Source organism: Oryctolagus cuniculus, chromosome 1 (assembly GCF_964237555.1).
Source record: "Oryctolagus cuniculus chromosome 1, mOryCun1.1, whole genome shotgun sequence".
In the NCBI taxonomy this organism is placed as follows: Eukaryota; Metazoa; Chordata; class Mammalia; order Lagomorpha; family Leporidae; genus Oryctolagus; species Oryctolagus cuniculus.
In genome coordinates this window covers 25,161,033-25,185,777 of record NC_091432.1, presented here as the reverse complement: position 1 = coordinate 25,185,777, position 24,745 = coordinate 25,161,033, and the positions used below count along the sequence as shown (strand labels likewise).

At 37.5% G+C, this 24,745-nt stretch overlaps 1 protein-coding gene and 1 pseudogene across 8 annotated transcripts in view; both read right to left on the bottom strand.

The window, feature by feature from the left end:
* The window catches only part of LRRC4C (leucine rich repeat containing 4C), a 1,373,254-nt gene that overhangs the window by 578,476 nt on the left and 770,033 nt on the right, over positions 1-24,745 (bottom strand). The gene's annotated exons all lie outside the window — the stretch shown is intronic.
* Positions 10,211-11,774, bottom strand: LOC100341665 (E3 ubiquitin-protein ligase makorin-1 pseudogene; annotated as a pseudogene).

Below are 24,745 nucleotides of genomic sequence, written 5' to 3'. Positions count from 1 at the left end.
TCTCATGTGCACAGACTTCAAATATTTCACACCAAAATAAGCTAATTTTTTAATTTCAGTTTTTGCAAACTTTTTGATGCCTCTTTAACTATACATAGACATACACTTGTATTTATGTATACCTATTTATAAATAAAGATTTAAGTTTTTTTTTTCTATTTTGAAAGGCATCCAGATTAGTAACAAAATTGGTGTTACATTAATTAACTGTATAAACTCAGCTGATCAACTGGCCCTGTAGACAAGCTCCTACCAAATCCTTGAATAATCTATTATGCAAGACTGAGGGCAGACTCTCTGCCTTACTTCTAGCCTATAGATTATGGTGAGAGCTATGGGACAGTAATTCTATAATTTTGTTACATTACATATGAAGTCATTTTAGCAGACAGCAGCAAGAGATTTCGAAGAAGCAAGTCTTTACACTGTAAAAAAAAAAAAAAAAAAAAAAAGTATGTAAGAAAATCTGCAAAAAGGCTCCTAGGAAGATCTAAAGAAATGCAATGCCTTTTAGGAGCACAGAGTACCCTGTAGCTGACTGTCAGTAAGAAACAGAACCTTAGGGCCGGCATTGTGGCACAGTGGGTTAAGCTACCTCCTACAACACCAGCATCCCATATGGGTGCCTGCGAGTCCCAGCTGCTCCACTTCAGATATAGCTATCTTCTAATGGGCCTGGGAAGGCAGCAGAGGATAGCCTAAGTGTGTGGACACTGCACCCACGTGGGAGACCAGGGGGAAGCTCCTGGCTCCTGGCTTTGCTCTGGCCCAGTCCCAGCTGCTGCCCCTGTTTGAGGAAGGTTTCTTTCTATCTATCTCACCCTCTCTGTAACTCTGCCTTTCAAATAAATAAATAGATCTTCAGAAACAAGATCTCAGTCCTATCAATGTAAAAAACTGCATTTTGCCAATAATCATGAAACTTTTAAGCCATCTCCAGGCCTCAGAGGAAAAGGCAGCTCAGCCAAACTCCTGACCATTGCCTTGTGCAAAGGAGTCAGCAAAGCTGTGCCTGTAGACCTCATCCATAGGACTGTGAGATTATAAATGTAAGCAGTGTTAAACACCTAAATTGAGTAATTTGTTCTACAGAGATAACTAAGACTCCCCCACATCTTTGCAAGGCTTGGATTATTAGTGGGTCCCGATGCTGAGTATGTATCACAAGAATTCAACTGAACATTTCAAAGCGCAGTCCATTGAGTGCATTGATCAATCAGAATTTTGATAGATGTGGTTGAGATACACTGATTTTTCAAAGCTTCCCAGATGAATCTGATGACACTGATATAGCACCTTAGGTCTCTTCTAGTTTTGCATGTATTTATAAATGACATTTGGCGTACAAAGGTTGTTGCACTCATTGCTTCCTTGTAAAGTAAAATATACATGATAGTTGCTGGGCTTTAAGAAACCGATTTTTAAAACACAGAAACAATTGAAATTGTTTGGAAATTTGAAAAAAAAAATTCAACTATCTTTGGTAATCTACAAAATCCATGTGCCCTCCTCCACCAGTATGTGGTCATTTGTGTTGGGGTAGAAGGGAGATGAGAGGAATACAAATACACAGCATGACTACAAGTGAAGTTGAAAGAGAGGAGAAGAATATCTTAATACTCTGTTCTCATCGTCTCTTAAGCCAGAACTTTCTCTCCCATCCCAACTCCTGTACAAAATCTTCAACAATTTTTGTGTACCAACACCTGAGCAAAACTATTTCACTCATCATCGTTAATTGATGATGAAAGAGGAAAATATATGTAAGGAAAAGTTAAAGTAAACCTTGGTGAACTCTCAGCTATAAATTACAATTTGATCTTATACTTTAAAAAAAAAGACCCAATAGAATAGAAATAGGAGAGATTTCTCTGCCTTCACTCAATGCTAATTTGTACTTGTCCTAAAGCTAAGGTACTGTGGAATAAGGCTGCAGAAACTGTGTGGCTAAATGAATTGATTTTTGGTCTCTGTCTTTACAGAAGGTGGATAACCAGAGCAGACAGAGCATCAATGGTAACTTATAAGGGCATGCACCTCAGGTTTGATCCTGGGTTTGATGTGCTAACCTCTATAGCCTTGGTTCAAGATTGCATGGTTGTTGTGTTTGTAAAGGCAAATATTAATCCTGAATAGGTTTTTCATTGAGGGTTGCACTCTTTTTGAAAGGGGTCAAACCACTTTCTTGGCAGATTTGCTTTAAGCTGATTTATTATACTGTCTAAAAAAGTGAATGAATGAATAGACCCCTTCTTACTTTCTCCTAATCACTATCTCCTTACACAGTCTACAGAATTCAGGAATCATGTGCTGGGCTTTAATGTGGTTTTAGGAGTTCAGAAGTCAGCTTGATTAAAACTCAAGTTAAGACTCTTCCTTCTATTAAAGGAAAAATAACCAAAAAGATAAACACAGTGAAGCAAACATTTCACAATCCCATCTTCAATATCAAAGAATTCGCAGATCCTTGGTTTTTCCCTGCTTTGGCCTTTCAGATCAACAGTACTAGGTTTGAAATAAATAGCTGAACTGGATGTCAGTTCAAATCCCGGCTACTCCACTTCTGATCCAGCTCTCTGCTAATGGCCTGGGCAAGCAGCGGAAGATGGCCCAAGTCCTTGGGCCCCAGCACCCATGTGGGAGACCCAGAAGAAGCTCTTAGCTCCTGGCTTCAGATTGATCCAGCTCCGGGCATTGTGGCCATTTGGGGAGTGAACCAGCGAATGGAAGAGCTCTCTCTCTACCTCTCTGTAATTCTGCCTTTCAAATAAATAAATAAATCTTTTTAAAAAAAGGAATGAATAGCTGATGTTTACAATGAAAAACTTGGTATTGCTGCTTTTTTCTCTTTTCCCCATCCTTTCTAGCATTACTCTTTTCTCTCTGACTCTTCTGTCACCCACACCTCCCACATCCATTTGTCAATGTATTTCCTTTAGAGCCGAGGTTTACCTTTTAAAAGAACCGGTATGCTTTCCAATAAGTATGATCCATTATTGCACTTCATTCAATCTTATTGGTTACTCTCAATTAGTTACCTTATGACTTTAGATAAAGACCTCACATTTTAAATTCTGATTTGGCTATGCCACTTGGCACTTTGGAGAGATGGCATCTGTCACTTCTTTTCTGCTTTATACATATTTATGTTCAATCTAAATCTCTGCTGGCTAACCTCACCTTTCTATGGATCTATGATACAAAATTTAATGTTGTTCCTCATGGCACTCTCATTTAATAGTGAACTAATTATAAGAACAGTGGATATGGAATGTCTTCTATCATTTACTTCCAATTCACATCATATTCTCATTGCCATTAGAATGTTTAACTCCATTAATATTTACTTTGATTTTGGATAGGAATAATACGTTCTTCAAGCTGTCATCATCAAAGACCCCACTGTCCAGTACACCTAGAAACAATGTTTCTTCCAGAAACAAAGTAATTACTTCAAAAACACACCAGTTATGTTGTGGACCTAAGGAGTAGAGAGAAATATACTAAATTGAGACATGAAATACAGGTATGCAATACCTTTACTACACAAGTACTTTCTTCATGGACTGTGGCATCCCCACGACCATAATGAAAGCTGTGCCTTGGTTAAAAAAAAAAAAAAAAAAAAGCTAAAACTGCTCTCTCTTGGACCACTGGCAATGGAGGTATGTGATCCACTATAATAAATCCCTGAAGCTACATGTAGACTTCCTTAAAATGGCATTGTGCAAATATTGACTGCCAATTGGAGCAATGTGTTTCTAAAGAGGACCAAATTTGCATCACAGAAATATGACTATCATTTTTCATATAACTAATTTTTTCACTTCTATCTAAAATATGGATCTTCCAGGAAACTTGATCATTTTAAGACTAATTCTTAAAGCATAATATCAATGAGTCTTTTCAAAAACCAAACAAAATAATAAATATGTACATGCTACAGAGCTATCAGCATCAAAACTTTAGGTTAATGGAGAAAAAAAGACTACATACCAACATCTCACTGGTCACCACAGTCAAACTCTGTGGACCTGAGTTTACGAGTCTAGGATTTGAATAAGACCAACACTGAAAAAATTTCCTTGAAGAGCATAATTTTATGGTTGGAAAGATATAGACTGCATTTGGAAGAAGTTACATATACCTATACATCTGTATTTACAACTATATATACATCTATGTATATAACTTTATATTGATATCATTGAGAAATATAACATCTTCAACTGCAACTGATAATTACTCCATTATTCAGGAAAATTTTAAGAAAATGCATCACTAGTCTTTGAAATAGCATCTTATATTAATCTGGAGCTATTTTTAAATGCTTGGTAAAGTTGCAGGACATAAAATTAACACCAAAAAAATCAATAGCCTTTGTATACACAATTAAGACAATGCCATGGCTGAGAAAGAACTTCTAAGATGAATCTTATGCATAATAGCTACATAACAAGTAAATACCTTGCAATAAATTTGACCAAGAAAGTAAAAGATCTCTATGAAGGAAATTTAAAAACATTAAAAAAAAGAAAGAAAGAAAAAGAAGCCACAAAAAAAAAAAAAAAAAAAAAAAAACGGAAAATCTTCCATGTTTGTGCATTGGAAGAATTAATATCATCAAAATGTCCGTATTACCAAAAGCAAAATACAGATTCAATGCAATCACTATCAAAATACCAATGACAATCTTCTCAGATATAAGAAAACCGATGCTAAAATTCATATGGAAACACAAAAACCTCTAATAGCTAATAGAATTTATTATTTTTTATTTATTTATTTATTTATTTTTTTGACAGGCAGAGTGGACAGTGAGAGAGAGAGAGAAAGGTCTTCCTTTAGACGTTGGTTCACCCTTCAATGAACGCCGTGGCCAGCGCGCTGTGGCCAGCGCACCGCGCTGATCCGATGGCAGGAGCCAGGTGCTTCTCCTGGTCTCCCATGGGGTGCAGGGCCCAGGTAGTTGGGCCATCCTCCACTGCACTCCCAGGCCACAGCAGAGAGCTGGACTGGAAGAGGGGCAACCGGGACAGAATCCGGCTCCCCGACCGGGGCTAGAACCCGGTGTGCTGGCGCCGCAAGGCGGAGGATTAGCCTAGTGAGCTGCGGCGCTGGCCCTAATAGCTAATAGAATTTAAACAACAGAAACAAAGTTGGAGGCATCACAATACCAGACATAGTACAGGACAGTTATAGTCAGAACAGCCTGGTTTTAGCACAAAAATAGACATGCTGACCAGTGGAACCAAATAGAAACTCCAGAAATCAATCCACATAACTTGGTCCAGTGCTGTGGCATAGTGGGTTAAAGCCTCTGCCTGTGGCGCCAGTGACACATAAGGGTGCCAGTTCAAGTCCCCGTTGCTCCTCTTCCAATCCTCTCTGCTATGGCCTGGGAAAGCAGTAGTAGATGTCCCAAGCACGTGGGGCCCTGCACCCATGTAGGAGACCTGGAAAAAGCTCCTAGCTACTAGCATCAGATCAGCTCAGTTCTAGCCATTGCAGCCATTTGGGGAGTGAATCAGCAGTTGGAAGACCTTTCTCTCTGTCTCTCCCTCTCTCTGTCTGTAACTCTACTTCTCAAATAAATAAATAAAATCATTTAAAAAAAGTCCACACAACTACAACCAATTAATCTTTGACAAACTAAAATCAATCCCAGGAGCAAGGGCAATCTCTTCAACAAATGATGCTGGGAAAAATGGATGCGGAAATATGAAACAATACTTCTACCTTATACCTTATACAAAAAACAACTCAAAATGGATCAAGGATCTTAATCAATCACCATATACCATCAAATTACTAGAGGAAAACATTGTCGAAACTCTGTAAGGCATTGGCATAGGAAAAGACTTCTTAAAAAAGACTCCAAAAGCACAGGCAATCTAAGGCAAAATAGACAAATAGGATTATATCAAACTGAGAAGCTTCTGCACTGCAAAGGAAACACTCAGCAATGTGAAGAGGCAACTATTAGAATGAGAGAAAATATTTGCAAACTATGCAACTGATAAAAGATTAATATCCACAATCTATAAAGATATCAAGAAACTGAATAATAAAACAATCCAGTTAACAAATGGGAAAAACTTGGACATTTTTCAAAAGAGGAAATTCAAATAGCCAACAGACATATGAAAAAATGCTAAGGATCACCCATCAGGGAAATGCAAATCAAAACCACAATGAGATTTCACCTCAATACAGTTAGAATGGCTCTCATACAGAAATCAACAAACAATAAATGTTGGCAAGAATGTGGGGAAAAATGTGCCCTAATGCACTGTTGGTGGGAATGTCAACTAGTGTAGCCATTGTGGAAGACAGTATGGAAATACCTCAGAGAGATGAAAATAGATATATATGACCCAGCAATCTCACTCCTGGAATTTACCCAAACGAAATGGAACCAGCATATGATAGAGTTACCTGTATCCCCATGTTTATTGCAGCTCAATTCACAATAGCTAAGATACGGACTCAACCCAGATGTCCATGAACTGAGTAGTGGATAAATGAATTGTGGTATATATCCACCATGGAATACTACTCAGCTATAAAAAAGAATGAAATTCTGGCTTTTGCAACAAAAATATATGCAACCGGAAACAATTACACTTAGCAAAATAAGCCAGTCCCAACAAGACAAATACAATATGTTTTCCCTAATCTGTGTTAACAGACATAGTACAAAAATGTAATATATAGGAATAAAATTAATATTTTGAGATTTGATGACTGCTTATAGCCCTTGTCTCTACTGTTGTGGAATGGTGTTTTTTCCTTTTTACTATTGGTTGAGCTCTTAACTTTGTGTACAGTTACTTTATTTGAGTATAAAGTAAACTGAAAGTAGATCAGTATAAACATTAAGAGAGGGAATAAGGGAGAATGGAGAGGAAAGGGTGGGAGCATGGGAAGAAGGGAGGGTGGGGTTGTAAAGTATCACTATGTTCCTAAATCTTTATATCTGAAATACATGAAATTTGTTTACCTTAAAAAATTTAAGTAAAAGAAAAAAAGTAAATGAACATATTGAAAATTTGAGGAGGAACAACGATATTTATAATCTCAAATGATCAAACCCAATCAAAGCTAATTGAAACATAAAAAAGGAAAATCACAGCAGAGAAATTCAACAGATACCATCAGCAACATCTTAATGTCTCATTTCCTTTATTTTTCTTTCATTATTCAGTATGTTTGTGTGTGTGTGTGGTGTGTAATAGACATATACATTTTTCAGAGCAAAGATTTTGTCTGTTTTATTCATGTTATTAACATAATAAGTACGCAATAAATTTGCTTGAATGAAAGAATGTTTTGGGCTTTTTTGTTTGTTTCTTAGATTATGTTCTGGGCTAAGTCTCAAGATTAGGCAAGTTGTGCTCATGATCGGAGTTGGTGATTGTTTTTCTCTATCTGGGTATTATAACAAAATACCATATGTTGGGTAGCTTATAAATGACAAAAGTGTCTTCCTCACAGTTTGAGAGAATGTGAGATCCAATATCAAGTCACTGAAGATTTGATGTAACATGAGGATATATTTTGTAGATGTCTTTCATAGATGGTATCTTCTAGCTGTGTCTTCACCTGATAGAAGGGACAAGAACTGTCTCCTGGGCTTATTTTATAAAGCACTAATCACATTTTTAACTAATTACCTCCCAAAGGTGCTACCTTTCAATATCATTACTTTGCAAATTAGGATTTCACCATTTGAATGTTGAGGGCTGGGCATGAAATTCAGACCATAGCATTGGATCTAAAATAATAAATGGTTAAGTGAAAATGTTAACACAACTTTCATTATACTTTGTATATTTACTATCTCATTGATTTTTCCCATTGGAATTGAAGTCATATCATTTTCACTTTGAGGACTAGTTCCTGCTATGTCATTCTGATTGCTGATCAGTGCAAGGATCTTGACAGGAAAACTATCCTTAAGAATGTAAATGAGATACCTCTCAACTTCAAAGCTTTTCCAGATATACAGATCTCCCTCAATATGCCTTAACAATGAATTGTTAATCTGATTCTTAGAGATTTTATAATTGTGGAAACAAGTTACCAGCATACACTGCAAGAATAAAGTTAATCTTATCTTTTTCTTGGAGAAATACAATCTCATAAAAATTATGTTTATGTGAAAAGTAGCCAATTTGTAATGTAGTGGTCTGCAGTAGTAAAAGAGAACATAGACTTTTTGTATTTACATATAAATTGCCACTTTATATTTTAAACCTCAAAAAATAGTTTTTGTTTGGGAGTGACATAAATTAAAAAACTGTCTATGGACACAGAGCATTATCTAAAAATGCTAAATAGGAAAAATGAAAACACTGATTATTTATTGGATTTGTGTGCACTTTTTAAAAATCCTGCTCAATGCCCATTTTTGAAGTCAAATTATCCAAATACTCTATCATGATGGAAATTGTATCCCACTCATATATCCATTTATAATCAGTTGAAATCCTGGCAACATTTTATGAAAAACTTAAATATAAATTGAGGGGGTGATACAAGATTCCATGAGTAAAAACAAAAATAAAATCTGTTGAATTCTGCCTTTCTTTTACAAGAACAATTATACCCTGATTAAGTCAGGTATAGTAACTGTCCATCAAATGTAGCACTGGTGAGATTAAAATAGTTCACCTCACCCTGTTAGAATGCGTAAGCACCCAAAAATCAAAAAATATCAAATGCTGGCAAGGATGTGGAGAAAAAAAGTACCTACCAAACCATAGATGGGAATGTGTACTGGTACAATCACTACAGAAAACAGTATGGTGATTCCTCAGAAATATAAAAACAGATCTACCATATGACCCAGCCATCTCACTACTGGGGATAGACCCAAATGATATGAAACCAGTGTATCAAAGGTTACTATATTACCATATTTATAGCAGCTAAACTCACAGTAGTTAAGACATGGAATCAACCAAAATTTGTGGTGTATATACATTATGGAAAAGTAGTCAGCCTTAAAAAAGTGTGAAATAACAAAATGGATGCAACTGGAGATCATTGTTCTTAGTAAAATAAGCCAGACCACCCCCCCCCAAAAAAAAAAAAACAAATATTTTTTCTCTTATGTGTGGTAGCTAATAAATAGAATACAAAAAAATTTAATGTATAGTAGTGATATCTTGGGATTTGATTATTCCTTATAGCCCTTGTCTACATTCCTGATGAACAGCAGTCTTTCTACTTTTTACTTGTTGAAATCTTTATTTAGTATGGCATTAAGCCTGGGACTATAAAGTAAATGAAAAATAATTTATTGTAAAAATAAGAAAGAGAAATGAATGAAGGAAGCAACAAAAGAGAGAAGGAGAGAAGGGAATGTCATTTTCTCAGAATTGAATCTGTGGGGGTCGGCATTGTGGTATACTGGGTTAGGACACTACCTGCATTGTCTGAATCCCACATGGGTGCTGGTTCATGTCCTGGCTGCTCCACTTCCAATCCAGCTCATTGCTAATATACCTGGGAAACAGCAAAGAATAGCCCAAGTGCTTGGGCCCCTGCATTCATCTGAGAGATGGGTAGACAGCTTCCTAGCTCCTGACTTTAACCTGGCCCCGCTTCTGCCACTGGTGGCTCTTTGGGGAGTGAACCAGCAGATGGAAGTTTACTCTTTGCCCTCTCTCTATATATAACCCTAATTTTCAAATAAATAAATAAATCTTTAAAAAGGGAAAGGTTGTATCTATGAACCACATGAAATCTGTAATCTATATATACAAAAAAGTAAATTAGTAAAAAAAAAAAAAAAGTAGTAAAACCTAACATTGATGTCTTCTATAGGTCAGAAGGCAATAATAGGCCAGTGCCGCGGTTCACTAGGCTAATCCTCCACCTACGGAGCCGGCACTCCAAGGTTCTAGTCCTGGTCGGGGCGCCGGTTATGTCCTGGTTGCTCCTCCTCCAGGCCAGCCCTCTGCTGCGGCCCAGGAGGGCAGTGGAGGATGGCCCAAGTGCTTGGGCCCTGCACCTGCATGGGAGACCAGGAGAAGCACCTGGCTCCTGGCTTCAGATGGGCGCAGCGTGCCGGCCATAACAGCCATAACAGTGAACCAACAGAAGGAAGACCTTTCTTTCTGTCTCTCTCTCACTGTCTAACTCTGCCTGTCAAAATAAATAAATAAATAAATAAATAAAAAGGCAATGATATATACAGGGATTCATCAGTTTATTTACCCTGGGAGTAGATATTCATTTCTCTGTTTCAAAAATAATTTTACTGAATTTCAGAGAAGTGGCTAACTTTTCCAAAATCAGAGTCAGAAAATGGTGTGACCTCTCTTTGATCGACGTTGGCCTTGAGTGTTTTCCACAGCAATTTCCAAACTTACTTCAAGACAATCACACTTTTCAATGGAAAGTTTAAGCACGAATGCTATGTACAAAGGAGATAAACATGTACTTACTATGATTGATTATGAAGCTTGCCAGGCACTACCAATCACTTCAACTCCTTCCTCTTCCTGAGGTACATAAGAGGGTCCAAAGGAAACCCTTATTTTCTGATAGTTTGAGATCTACTGATAGCCATTTTATCCTTAGTTTTTAAGATTTACATTTGTAACTTTCTTGAAACACAGAAAACAACACACTCCTTGGGGAACGGTAAGGGAGGGAGACAGGCCCTGGGTAGAAATTATTACCAGGAGCTCCTGGAGCTGAGAGGCCTGCCTGGGAGAGCAACACTCCCTGCCACACCAGCACAGGGGCTCAGCAGACGAGCTCACACGTCACACAAAGCTGCTACAGATGCAAGTCACACAAATCTTCCAGCTCATCATGAAACAAGCCCCACTTGTCTTCAGAGTTCGTCAGCTCGTCGTCCCCACCTGGAGCCAAAAGCATAAGCAACATCTCGCCCAGCTCAAAGGTGTCAACCTCTTCTTTTTTCGTTGTCAAAGGGTTGCTGTTCTTTTTCCTCAGTGAGCTCCTGAAGCGGTTCCTTGGTCGGCCCAGCATCTGCTTAATGTTCCAGTCTCTGTGGCTCTTCTCTACGGCGATCAGGGTACGCATGCTCCTAAAACAGTTTTCTCCAAAAGGGCAGATCCCACATCCTTCATTAAAAATACCTGCACGCCTTGTTGCTCATTGTCTCCTTGTATTTCTGAAGGAGTTTCTGCTTCCCTTCCTTCCCCTCCACTCAGTACTCACTTGGAATGACAAACTTAGATGCGATCTGGCATTCTGGGCAGGACGATAGGATCTTGCTCTCCAACTCCGTCACTTGCAAATACAGTTGAGACAATAGGTGTGGCTGCAGTTGGAGAGGACCCCAAAGCGGCGCTCGCTGGCACTGGCTTTCTCATAGACCACCAACACGCAAATGCCACACACCATGTCCTTACTGTGCTGCACAGCGAACCAGAGCTTCACGTCGTTCTCATGGGCCCCCGAGCAATATTTCATGTGCTGTGTGGTTTCTACGCAGCATCCACCGGGTATGGCACCTGCAGCCCACACAGGTCACACAAGTCTCCACAGAGAGGCAGTGCCATAGCGGTACTCTCCCGGCACTCTGCCAGCGCAGCACAGGCGCAAAGCTGCTGCTTTTTTTCCACCGCAGTTTGTTCCTTCTCTGATTCTGCCTTGGTCACTGAGCCCCGCAGGGGTGCTTCAGTGCAAGAAAGAGGCAGATGAAAATGTTTAAGAGGGTAGTAAAGGGCCAAGTGGATAAAGCAGAGATATGAACTATAAGGTAACTGAGAACCTAACTGCAGGTGACTTGTTTAGCCCAGCTGCTGCCCCTTCCTTCTGCCCCCAGGGACAGGGCGGGGACTCTGGAGATAGGAGAGGGAGGTCGCTGCCGCTCCTTTTCCTGATGTAACTGCGGCCTCCGCCATTACTGTTTCTCCCACACAGCACCCTCCTCAGAAGTTCCGGGATCACAGAGTTCCGGTCTGGCTGTGAGAGAAGTTGGCAGCGCGGCTAGGCGGAGGGATGGGGGAGACTGAGCTGCGGCTAGCTGCCGACTGTCTCCTAGCGCCTGATGCTTGTTAGATAGAGAGGCTGACAGGAGTCAAGGAAAGCGATTAATGCTGGTGCTAAGATACCATATTGGTAGCAGACTGAATGTTCTCACTGAATGAGGTGGTTTTTAAAATTTGGTGAATATGGAATTAAAATGCAATTTGAATTTTCGTTATATTTTAAAAATCCTTTCATACATTCACAGACTATGGATTTCTTTTAGGTAAGCACATGAGTGCCTCTTTTTTTTTTAAGATTTATTTATTTCAAACAGAGTTACACAGAGAGAGAAGGAAAGGCAGAGAGAGAGAAAGAGAGAAAGGGGGGGGGGTCTTCCATGGAAGGTGTCTGGCACATAACAAATTTTCCTAGTCAGATGAATCAATTCGCAAGCTTTTATTGGAATTCCGCTCCTGGGTGAGATTCCCCAGTCCCTACTGGGGGGGGGGGGGGGGCTGGGAAGTCATGCTTCAGAGGTTGGGAGGGCTCCTTTTATAGATACAGGGCGTGGGGGTTAAAGGTTGAGGCAGGTCTAATTCTCATTGGTTGACCTTTAGGCACCCCTGGGGACCTTGACAAGGACTTTTCATCCCCAGAAATGCAGGTAGAGACTCTCCAATCGCGGAAGTGAAGGCCTTTTCTCCTTGTGGATCCCAAAGCTACCATTCCATCTCATGGTTCACTCCCCAGTTGGCCACAACAGCTGGGCTGGAGCTATGCTGATCCGAAGCCAGGAGCCAGGAGCTTCTTCCAGGTCTCCCAGGCAGGTGCAATGGCAGAGAGCTGGATAGAAAGTGGAGCAGGGGCCATGCTGTGGCACAGCAGGTTAACGCCCTGGCCTGAAGTGTAGGTATCCCATGTGGGCGCTGGTTTGAATCCCAGCTGCTCCTCTTCTGATCCAGCTCTCTGCTGTGGCCTGAAAAAGCAGCAGAAGATGGCCCAAGTCCTTGGGTCCCTGCACGGCATAGGAGACCTGGAAGAACTCCTGGCTTCTGGCTTCAGATCGGCACAGCTCCGGCCGTTGCGGCCAACTGGGGAGTGAACCATCAGATGGAAGACCTCTCTCTCAGCCTCTCCTCTCTGTGTAACTCTGACTTTCAAATAAATAAATAAATCTTAAAAAAAAAAAAAAAAGTGGAGCAGCCAGGACTCGAACCTGCACCCATATGGGATGCTGGCACTGCAGATGGGGCTTTACCCACTTCACCACAACGCCAACTCCAAGAGTTCCTCTCTTTCTTCCCCACCAGTTCCTTCAACTTTCAGTCACTGTCCAGGTTGCTATAAGGCATTATCACTGCATACCCCAACTCTCATATAAAATGGACTGTAATACTGCTAATGCTCTTAATTTCGGAAATGGATCCTATGTCACTGATTATTCCTCCACTAGGAGGAAAGAAACAAGTGTTTTGCCTTTTAAAATGTCTATGAAATTAGCCCCTCCTAAGTGGTTTAATTTTCACTATAGATTCTGAGATGTTCTGAAGTCAGCCTAATGTTCTGAAGTCAGCTACCAATTTTTGACATACTAGAAGGAGCCCTGGGGTTGGAATTGGACAGCTCACTTCCAGTCAGTGTGACCCATTTCCCTTTGTGATCTTTGGTCAAATCATTCTTCAGTTTCAGTTTTCCTTTTTCTTAAGTAGAAAATAACTGTAGAATCCATTATGTTCTGCAGAATGACATTTGAAATATTTAACAGTGAGGATGGCAAGGACATTGTACAATCAGAATGGATGTTGGCAGCAAATAGCCAGGATCTCCCAGGTGAATAACAGCATTGATGGTAAGAATCGGGTGACATCACAAGAACTAGCAGTCACGGAGATGTTCATAAGCCAAAGAGCAATCTAAGTTTCATCTACAATCATAACAATAATTTATAAGTCCTGCATATACTTAGAATATTTGCAAATCTGGGTGCTTTCCTTGAGCTTTATAAAAAAACGATAATGGTAATGATGAGGATGAAGATAATAGTGCCTAAAATTTATTTTTTGGTGGACTGTGTTCTAAAAGCTTTTTCCAATTACTCTTGATTTCTACTAGAACTCTAAATGGTGAGCATCATTATTGTCTACTTCATGGAAGAAAAAAAGTGAGTCTCAAAGATTTTAACTCATATGATGATGTTTCCACCGACAAAACCAGAATTCAAACCCAAATGTGTCAAATTTAGAGTCAGTGTCATAACCTGGATCCCAAAGTATGATTTACACTCAGAGGTCTCAGCAAATTTCCAAAACACAATGTAAGTACGACTTCTATCATTTGTTACTTTTAACAATTTTTATTTGTTTATTTTATTTGTTTGAAAGAAAGAGATAAAGAGAGAGAAATATGTTTCACAGGTGGGTTCATTCTCCAAAGACCTGCAACAACTGGAACTTGGCTAGGCCAAAGCCAAGAGCCATAAACTCAATCCCTGTCATCTATATGGTGGCTGGGACCCAGCTACTTGAGACATCACCTGCTGCCTCCAGGGTATGCATTAGCAAGAATCAAATCAGCAGTGGAGCCAGAGCTTGAACCCAATCACTTGTCGATGGGATGCAGGATTCCCAGAGGGCATATTAATGCCGATGTCCATCTGTCCCTTGTATTTATTTCTAAATTGTTTCACTAACAAGATGAGGTTACTATACATTTAATTGAAGTTAAGTTCCAACTGCATATACATTTGTAAAAACCAGGAGTTGCCTAGTGTTTGACATTCTAGGTGGTTGGGAGAGCCAGGTTGCAACCACAAAGCAAATCCATGTAAGCATTTCTAGAACCTGTCCTAAAAATAGTTCAGAGAAAAAGAACTGAATCTCTAAATTTCTAGAATTTTTTTCTATTATTTATTTATTTATTTGAAAGGGAGTGTTACAGAAGGAGACACACACACAGAGAGAGAGAGAGAGAGAGAGAGAGAGAGAGAAATAGAGAGAGAGAGCTTTCCAAATGGCCACAACAGCTGGAACTGGGCCGAAGCCAGGAATGAGAATGAGCTTCTACAAGGTCTCCCATGTGGGTGGCAAGTGGCAGGGGCCTAAGGGTTTGAGCCATCTTCCACTGCTTTTCCAGGCACTTTAGGACAGAGCAGGATGGGACGTAGAGCAGCCTTGACTCGAATGGGCGCTCATATGAGATGCCAGCATTGTAGGTAGAAACTTTAATTACTATGCCACAATGCCAGACCCTCTAGAATTTTCTTGTAATAATTACTTTTCTCATTTGAAAGATACTTGATTTTCCACCCAGTTTCACAAAACATTCCTTTGTATTTCATAACATTTTTAAAAATTGAGAAATAAAAAATTATGTATGTTTTGACATACAACATGTTGTATATGCATTGTATAAGGGTCACATTCAACTAATTAACATAAGCATTACCTTATATGCTTGTATATGTGTGTGCATGTGTGTGTGCCTGTGTGGTGAATAGCAATTTTGAAGAATACAACTATAATCATAGTTTACAAGAAATCTCTCTTTTATATATATTTATATACATACACATACATATACATATATATATTTGACAGGCAGAGTTACAGAGAGACAAGGAGAGACAGAGGAAAAGAGTGAGAGAGAGAATCTTCCATCTGCTGATTCATTCCCCAAGTAGCCACAATGGCTGGTATTGGGCCAGGCTGAAGCCAGGAGCCCAGAATTGCTTCCAGGTCTCCTACGTGTGTGCAGGCACCCACGGACTTGGGCTATCTTCTGCTGCTTTCCCAGGTGTATTAGCAAGGAGCTGGATTAGAAGTAGAGCAGTCTATGTTCAAACTGGTGCCCATATGGGATGCCAGCACTGCAGAATGGAAGCGGGTGTAACGTGTAACTCTCCACACCATAGCACTGGCCCCTACAAGTGATCTCTTGAACTTACTCTTTTTATATGTTTAAAGTCATATATCCTTTGACACAAAGTCTTCCCATTTTCCTCCTTTACAACCTTCGCCTCTGGTAACTGCCATTCTGTTCTCCACTTCTATTGAGGGAATCTAGGACAAAGAGAAGGCCAGACAGGCTCCATTTTGCAGGCCCTTCTCAGCTTCAGCTCCTTCCTACCACATAAACACTAAACATAACAGGCTGGAAGCCCATCTTAATAAATATTTGCCAACAGACAAGATTTAGGTTCAGCAGAAGCAAATTAGAAAAGGTTCCATGAAGGCTGCCCCTGATGTCATGGCAGCTAATGTATAACCACTGAATTTGCAAATTAGAAATAACATGCTAAAGACATAGAAATACCCCTAGACTGCAAGAACTCAGCAGCTTGGTCTCTCTTTCTTCCACCCTTCTGTTCATATTATTTGGAGCTTCTCTTCTCCTTACTTAAATAAAACTTCACTTCTTCTGCTCTCACTGTTGTGTCTGTCCTCAAAAATTGTCATTGACACCAGGACAAGAACTCAGACTCACCTCACTAGCTTTCCTGCAACATAATGAGTGCAAATCTTTTATATTCCACATACAAATGAGGTCATGTGATTTCTATCTTTCTGTTTTTGGCTTTTTTACTTCACATAATGTTCTCTAAGTTCATTCATATTGTTGCAAATGACAGCACTCACATTTTGCTAAATTCTAATAGTATTCTATTATGTACCTATACACCTTTTCTTTTCCTATTGGAAAAATATACTTGATTTTTTAAAATCTTCTATGTATAATTTTGTTTTTCCTCCTGTTCCTAAAATCTCTAGAAATTTGATGACTGTTAGACACCCCCAAAAATTGGAGTTTCCCTGATCATGGATATCAAGTTAGGGCAGAGATGGTAGAAAGCCTGGGAAGCCAGGTTAGCACGGTTTTCTCGCTCCTCTCAATTTCCTGTCATTCTTAAGTCCTCAGCATAGCATCCCTTTCTGATTTTTTAAATCTGGTTTTATTTCCCTTGCTTTGATATCACTAATATCAAAATCTTCCTCTATCACAGTATTTTCACAATGTATCATATATTACTCCTCAGCTACTGAACTATAAGAATCCTCAAAACTAGGTGTGTTTGACTTGTTTAGCATTTTATCCTCAATATCAGTTTCAATATGCGAAAGAGTAAGAACTGAATAAATATTTAAAGAATGATATAGACTGTTCTCTCTTTTTAGATTCACTAGCATGATTTTTGAATGTCTTGCTTAAAATTATAATTTTTTACATAAAATTTGTATAATAGAACATCCTTACTAGAGACTCTGTCAACAATTCAAATAGGAAAACTTCTCAGTACAGCAACACATATATGTGTGTCACCAAAAAGCACAATGACCCCCATAAAACACACCAACATAAATCCAATGAGTCACTAACTACTCATTTACAAAAAATAAACACATTTCCCATAGAACAACTGACATTTTATGAAGAATAAAATATAACTTATAAAGATCCTTTGTTCATGACAACTCCTAAAACCTTGTGTCAGGAATTTAAGTGGATCAAAAGGCCAACTAGAAGATGAAGATTGAACAATCTTAACTTTTGGCTGCTCTTAAGGGAGTAGCATAAATCTTTTATGGCAGCTTGAAAGACAGTTTGATAAGTTTCTGCAGTTGCTTCATGCCTCTCTGGGTTCTTCTGAATCAATACTTGTCCAATCTTGTCTATGGTTTCATAGAATCATAGAAACATAGAAGACAGAATTAGATGAAACCCTAGAGATTACATAATTTAACCTTCCACACTGTAAAAATCTCTTTCATACCATGTTGAAAACAAGTGAGAAAACCTCATCTGGAAGATATCCAAATTTGGAGCAGCTCCAATTAATGGAACAAATGCTCATTTTGTATCTTTCAAATTTCATCAATATCTGCCTTGTTATAATGTATTTCTACCAGATACTGTTTTTGTCTTCCAAAACAATGCAACATAAATTTCCCCTTTACTACATGACAATTTATCAGCCTTTTAAAGTGGTTATCATGCTTCTTCACAGTCATTCTTTAAGGCTATATTTATCCAGTTTTGCACCAGTTTTACATGATTTCCAAACTGATTATCTTGATCACTGGCTCAGTACACCTTAGAAGAGAGTTTTGGGTGTGGTTACTTGCATGTTGGAAAAACTGCAGGCAAATAGACCAGATTACAAACTTTGAGGGAACTGTATTATTAAAATCATTTCAATCCTACGCCTCTGACCTTAAAGCATTTCCTGGTTTCCCAATCTTGCATTGAACTTCAAGAAGGGCACATTTTCAAATTCCCCCCTCAAATTTTGGGGTTAGTGACAATGAGGAATCCCCAGAAAGTAAAACCAAGACAAGAAGCTTTTTACTATTCCTGCTCAGCAGATTTGGTCAAAGCTATAAATCCATGTTTCTTCCTGTGATTTGTATTCTCCTTGTTTCTGCAAAGACAATTTTAATTATCTTCTGTCTTTACCTTCTCTATATTAAATGTGTTATTGTCCAATATTTGGTATTTGGAACCTCTGGGACTTTAGATCACTTAAAAGCCTATTTAGACTGGTAGGAAATGGTTGCTCATCACCTGGAATTTTTGAACTTGTTTGGAAAACACAATTAGATAAAATATTGAGTTGTAGGGATAAGAGGCATGTGTACATAGTTGGGAAGCTAGAGTATAAATCATGGTATAGGTAGTAGTGACCTACACAAGTATCTTTTGTTTTATATTTCTTATAATAAAAACATTGCTTTAAACTGTTGACATCTTTACTTAAGGTATGCTAAACTGATTTTCTGTATATAAAGAGAATTGAAAATGAATCTTGATGTGAATGGAAGGGGAGAGGGACTGGGAAAGGGGAGGGTTGCGGGTGGGAGGGACGTTATGGGGGGGAAGCCATTGTAATCCATAAGCCATACTTTGGAAATTTATATTCATTAAATAAAAGTTTAAAAAATTGCTTTAGCAGTGATTTTGTTATTTGGTTAAAAAGAAAGTTAAAAATAATCAAATAGATGTATTTTCCTCTCTTACTGGTGTGAAATTTTCCACACAACTGAATTTTGATCAATGATATTTAATTGGATTTGTTTTGCGGGATTAACAAGGACATTGCTTTAAAGAGCAGGTCGATACACTTCTTTATACTTTCTGCAATCTGCTTTAGAAACATTGTGTTGATATCTAGAGTTCATCTATCATCTTTCCTCACAAGGATAAGGGACTTAGGAATGGTAGAACTGAGAGGTAGAAGAATGCTGTGTCCTTGATGACTTCATGGGCTTTTATAGTAAATCTTGCAATGCCAACACCTACCCTTCCATGTTTGAATGCATGAGCTCCTAGATGCAGATCACTACTCTGGAGGAAGGTGAGTTGTGCTTATTCTATAGAAGCACAGTTCCTCATACAGTACTTTTCAGTTTTTCTAAATAACTTTCCATGATATTACTGGATGATTATTTCCTTTCTATTTGTGAACACAACATTAGTTTTTAAAATGTTTTCAATTAGTATTTCACTTCTTTTGAACAAGTATCATATAAATAAAATTATACTTATTTCATAATTGACATACATTTCATGATTTTTATGAATTGCATATGAGCAATGAATATATTTATAGCCCACATTCATAGTAGTAAATATATATGAGCCTATAATTTAAAACTTCATTTAAATTATAAACAGGTGATCCAAAAACTTAAAGGAAATTGCTCATCCTATTCTCCCTGAGATGTAATATTATATCCAAAATGTATAACTGAATTTGAGGTTTCTACAGTTTTAAATTATTGATTGTCTGTTCCCTTTCATTTACACAACCCAATAACTGTACAATTGTTAGGTATCTGAAGTTTGTTTTTCAATAGGGAACAAAAATGGTTTTTATATTTCCTGAAACCAGTGGTAAGAGAAAATGATAAGAAGCAAGAAACAGCTATGATTCCATTTTTCTTTTCCCTTATGAAACATTTTATGTTCAACGTTCAAGAGATTTGGTTTCATATCTCCTGAACAGTTTTTATATTAATATCCCTCTCTTTGAAGACTATAAAGGCCAACCTTAAAAACAATGTTGAATATGGAATAAGGCAATATACCACAAAACTCTGATCACAGCCAATTTCTAATATTGCCTAATTCTACTTTACTGTATAGTTGTTATTTTCCATTATCTGACTTTGGTTTGGAAAATTAAAAATTGTGGAGTGTAAAATATTTAAACTACACCTGTTTTATTGAAACTAAAGCCTAAAACCACACTTTAAGATAAAAATGTGATGTGAGTTGTGTGTGGTTTTATAATTTTTAAAGCCACTTTAAGAAACAAGTGTATTCAATTCTGATGCTACATTGTATTTAACCCAATATTGCAGAATAGTATCCTTTTAACATGTACTTAAGATAAAAGCAATTAATATGCCATTCTAAACTCTAAGTCTTCAAAGCATGATATTATTTTGTATTTACTGCACATCTCGGTTTGAACAAGCCACATTTCAAGTGCTCAGTAGCTACATGTGGCTACTAGCTATACTATTGGGCAACAAAGGTCTAATACAACAAGGCATGGATCTATGAAAAAAACCACCCACATTTTTACATTGATTGGGTGGAAGATGGAGCAGTGACTGGAAATCTCAAGTGACATATTTGTAGGTGCTGAGAGTACCTTAACAGAGGAAAAGTTAACATTTAAGAGCCAGTAGAGTATGGGCACTGACAAATCAGAACAGACATGGGTCTCTTCAAAATAGATACTATTCCAAACAACTTGTACAAGAGTGCATGAATACAGGTTGAATATAATCCAAGCCCATGTATGCTTTCAAAAAAATCCAAAAGTCACAGTTATTATCAATTAATGTTGATAACTCTCTGTCCCATTCATACAATATACTCTTCTTGTGAGGAGATCCTGTATGTTTTCATTTTTGGGGATCCAATAACTTTTCCAGTGATAACACATATAATATATAATATAATAAATATAATAGTACTTCTTCATAAGAAAATCTTTGGACAAGCAATTGAGTTGTAAGAAGTAAAGTGTGGAAGCTTTATTTATAGAGTATTTTTTTTACCTAAGATTGAAAATAACCTGATTGTTCTATTTAAAGAAATGGGAGGCACACAGGGTGAAATATTCAATAAATATTTACTAAAGTGATAGATGAATGTTTGCCACAGGAATATTACTTCATATATATTGGTTAAGTATTTGTACTTAGTGATTTGTACTGAGTGCTTCACACCAATAATGTGGATATTAAAGACGACTTTTCAGTCATAAAACACATTTTACCTAAAGATATCGGTATTCATACAGTGTTTTATAGTCTTTGAAAGCTAATTACTGATAATTGTGTGATTAATAAATAGGTATTTGAGATGTTCTATGCAGGACGGAGAACTCTAGCTGGGTTACTGGCTGTTCCTCACTCAAAAGTAGAAAATAATACAGAAGACAGGGGGATGAAGATGGAATTCTGAGAAACTTTAGGTAAATGAAGACAATTAGAAATAAGAGAAAAAAATAGCAACCTTGCAAAAATACTTTTTGTATTGAGTCAGGGAACTTTCAAGTTTAAATAAAAACATCAATTAAGGTATTTCTGTACTCATTCAGTGTGTATGCACACACACACACACACACACACATGCTCATAAATATAATCTCATCAATAAGAGTGTAGTACCACTAATGGCCATGAGCATATGTTGAAATTCTTCATATGTTCTTATGCCCCAAAACAGCGGTTAGTAAAATTTTGTTGCTTACAAAATAGTGTTTAATTAAATACACATTTCTATTCAAGCAATGAGAATTACACTAATTGTACCAAACAAACACTTCTTTGCCCTTTCAAGCTAAAACTCAAATTGCACATCAGTATAAATATATGAGAAATTATAAGTTTGGTCTTTCTTGCTATGATTGATGAATTCAAATTATTTTACTTACCAAGACAGAGTGTGCCTTTAATTTTATATTGAATGCAATAAAGTAAAGGCTAAAACCTAAATTTACTAATGTGTAAATGGCTTGAAAATAAGATTCATATTTATTCATTAGATGTTACAGTGACTACATCTCAAGATTATTTTTAGGTATAAAATTAAACTGTACAAACAAGCAGAACATCTCACTCAATAGTTAATTCAGAGTAAGATTATTATCTTATTATAATAAGTACCTGGATAAACAATATTTAAATAAGCACAGCCCTGCCTTACAGATTTTTTTCCCTGAGGATATTGTAATTGCTATTGTTCTTTAATAATGCCTGACAATGACTAGAATTGGGATTTATGAAAAGAATTTGAATTATTTCTGTCATTCAGTGAAAGACTGCCTTGTGCAGCATCTCAAATTCATTAGCACATAATCATGTTTTTAAATCTTATAGCAGAAAGTAAAACTGAGCTACTGCTAAGGTCAGATGTTATCATACAAAGTTGCACATTCGGCTTTAAAAGATGACTGCTGAACCAAATGCTGAGCATTTGCAAACAGAGCTGGTTTCTGCAGGAATGTTTCAAGATACTTCCTGGCTACTTTTGCCCATGAAAATCATCAAGAATAGGATGAGTAACAGAGCAAACTCAGAGAGTAAGGCAGAAGACTTTTCTTTAATGATTCTCTACTCAGTGTAGTGAAATGGTAACTTTGTTTAATCATTTACTCACTCATTCGGGCCCAAAACTCTTGAGTTAGAATTTAGAAAATGGGCATTACATGTTGAAAGCCCTGTTCCCTGATGATAAAGGTGTTCACAGAGCAGACATGGAAAATTGGAGATGACAGCAGCAGAAATTCTGAGAGCTCTGCTTGTTGTAGCCACAGGACTGCTACCATGTAGATACAGAATGTCACCATACAGGTGGAAAGGTTGGGGGGAGTTAAATTCTGCAGAAAACTTTTTATAGGAGATGGTGCAAAGGTGATAAAGAAGGCCAATATGCACAGGGCAGACACTCAGGAGATAGGTTTAATTATAAAGAGACCAATTTACAGTTTCACACATAGTGAACCACAATGACTACCAAGTGTTTCCATAAGGAACCAAATGAGCAGAAGCAGATTAAACTTGCAACCCAGGTGGTTGGAAAAACTTGTCTATAGGGCTGTGATGTGGTAGAGGATATAGCACCTTTTTCATAGAGGTGTAGACAAGAAAAAGTACAAGGAACCATGCCCTTGCCATGGAATTTTTCACCTATGGTTATTCTGGGCTGAAAGTAGGAGTTGATGATATTTTTCTTGCAAATTCTGTCTCTAATTCAAAATCAAAAAAAGCCTTGGATAAGAAACGATAGTGTTAAAAACCTACTTTTTGTGTGCCCTGAAAGTTTATAAACTGAAATCCCCAACATGATCTTAGTTGTGGGTAGGGCATTTGAGAGATAATTAGATTATGAAAAAAAGCCTTCACGAATGGAATTAGTATCTTAATAAGAAGATCCCAGATTCTTTCATTTATAACTAGATTATATTAATATTTTGTCATGACTTTGCTCTTATTTAGATATTACCATGGAAACTCTTCCTTTTTGAATTTCTATTATTGTGAAGTTTGAAAAAGTTTTAAATCACTGCACTAACTGGTTGCTGACATACTTATTACTTAGAAATCATCTTACCTGCTTACCACATTTAATATTGTTCTGGACACATGCAGTTTTTGCTTGATTGAATGTTTCCTCCCTTCACCTATGGTTGCATTTGCAACTTATGTAACAATTTAATCTGCTCACTCATTTATTTATTCTTTCATGCATTCATTTAGAAAAGATTTGCTGATGGTGCTCTGTGTACAAAATAAAAGACACCTGAAATAGGATAGGAAAGTTTGCATGTACTCCTAAATGATATTTTCTGTGAATTTCAAGGAAGTATTTTATCTACAATTTATTTTCTCTTATATAAAAAATAAATATTTGTAGGATATACTCATTACTGAAAACTCTTAAGATTTCCCATATAGCAGATACTTTTTAGGAGTTTTTCATATATTTTATGAACCAATATAATTCTGTGTGGTAGATAGAACTAGAGTGTCCTGTTTACAGTAAATAAACCAAGACTAAAAAGGTTATTAAACATGCCCAAAGTTATATAGCTAAAAAGTGACAGTGATAAGATCTGAATTGTAATAATAAAAACTACCCAAATGAGAATAAGCATTGGTATTTATTCAGAGCTTGGTATAACAAGAGAATCATTTATTATCACTTCATCTGGAAGAGATTCAACGTCAGGAATGGTTGTTGGAAAGTGTAGGATAAAAGAAAAAGAGAAGAACTCAGAAATGCTTCAACTGGAGGATATTGGCTGGAGAAAGAGGCATGCTGAGTGACTTGGTTTGGGACATCTTGTGTAATAGGTTGAGGTTCATGTTTGGTTTTCCCAGATTTGTCATAAGTTGGAAGTGAGGACAAAATGTTGGTCATAAGTTGGAAGTGGGGACAGAAGTTGATTACTGACCAAATCTTAACTGCAACTAGTTGCTACAGAAGGTATGACTTAGCCTCCTATGTTGTTTGCTGCATTTCATGAGTAAGAATTCTGTTTCCTAAACTAATATTCTCTGGCCATTTTTCCTTGGATCTAGTAGAATTTTTACTTAAAGGCTCACTCTCAAAACTATGCTCTATTTTTCAGAGAACACTTGCTCACAGTGTTTGCAAATCCCCAGATGCAACAATGTGCAATTAATGTAATTGTGTACAACATGGCACCAGAATATTTAGGAGAGAAAAAATGAAATGTATCCTCACTGTGAATATATTTTATCTTAGGGAA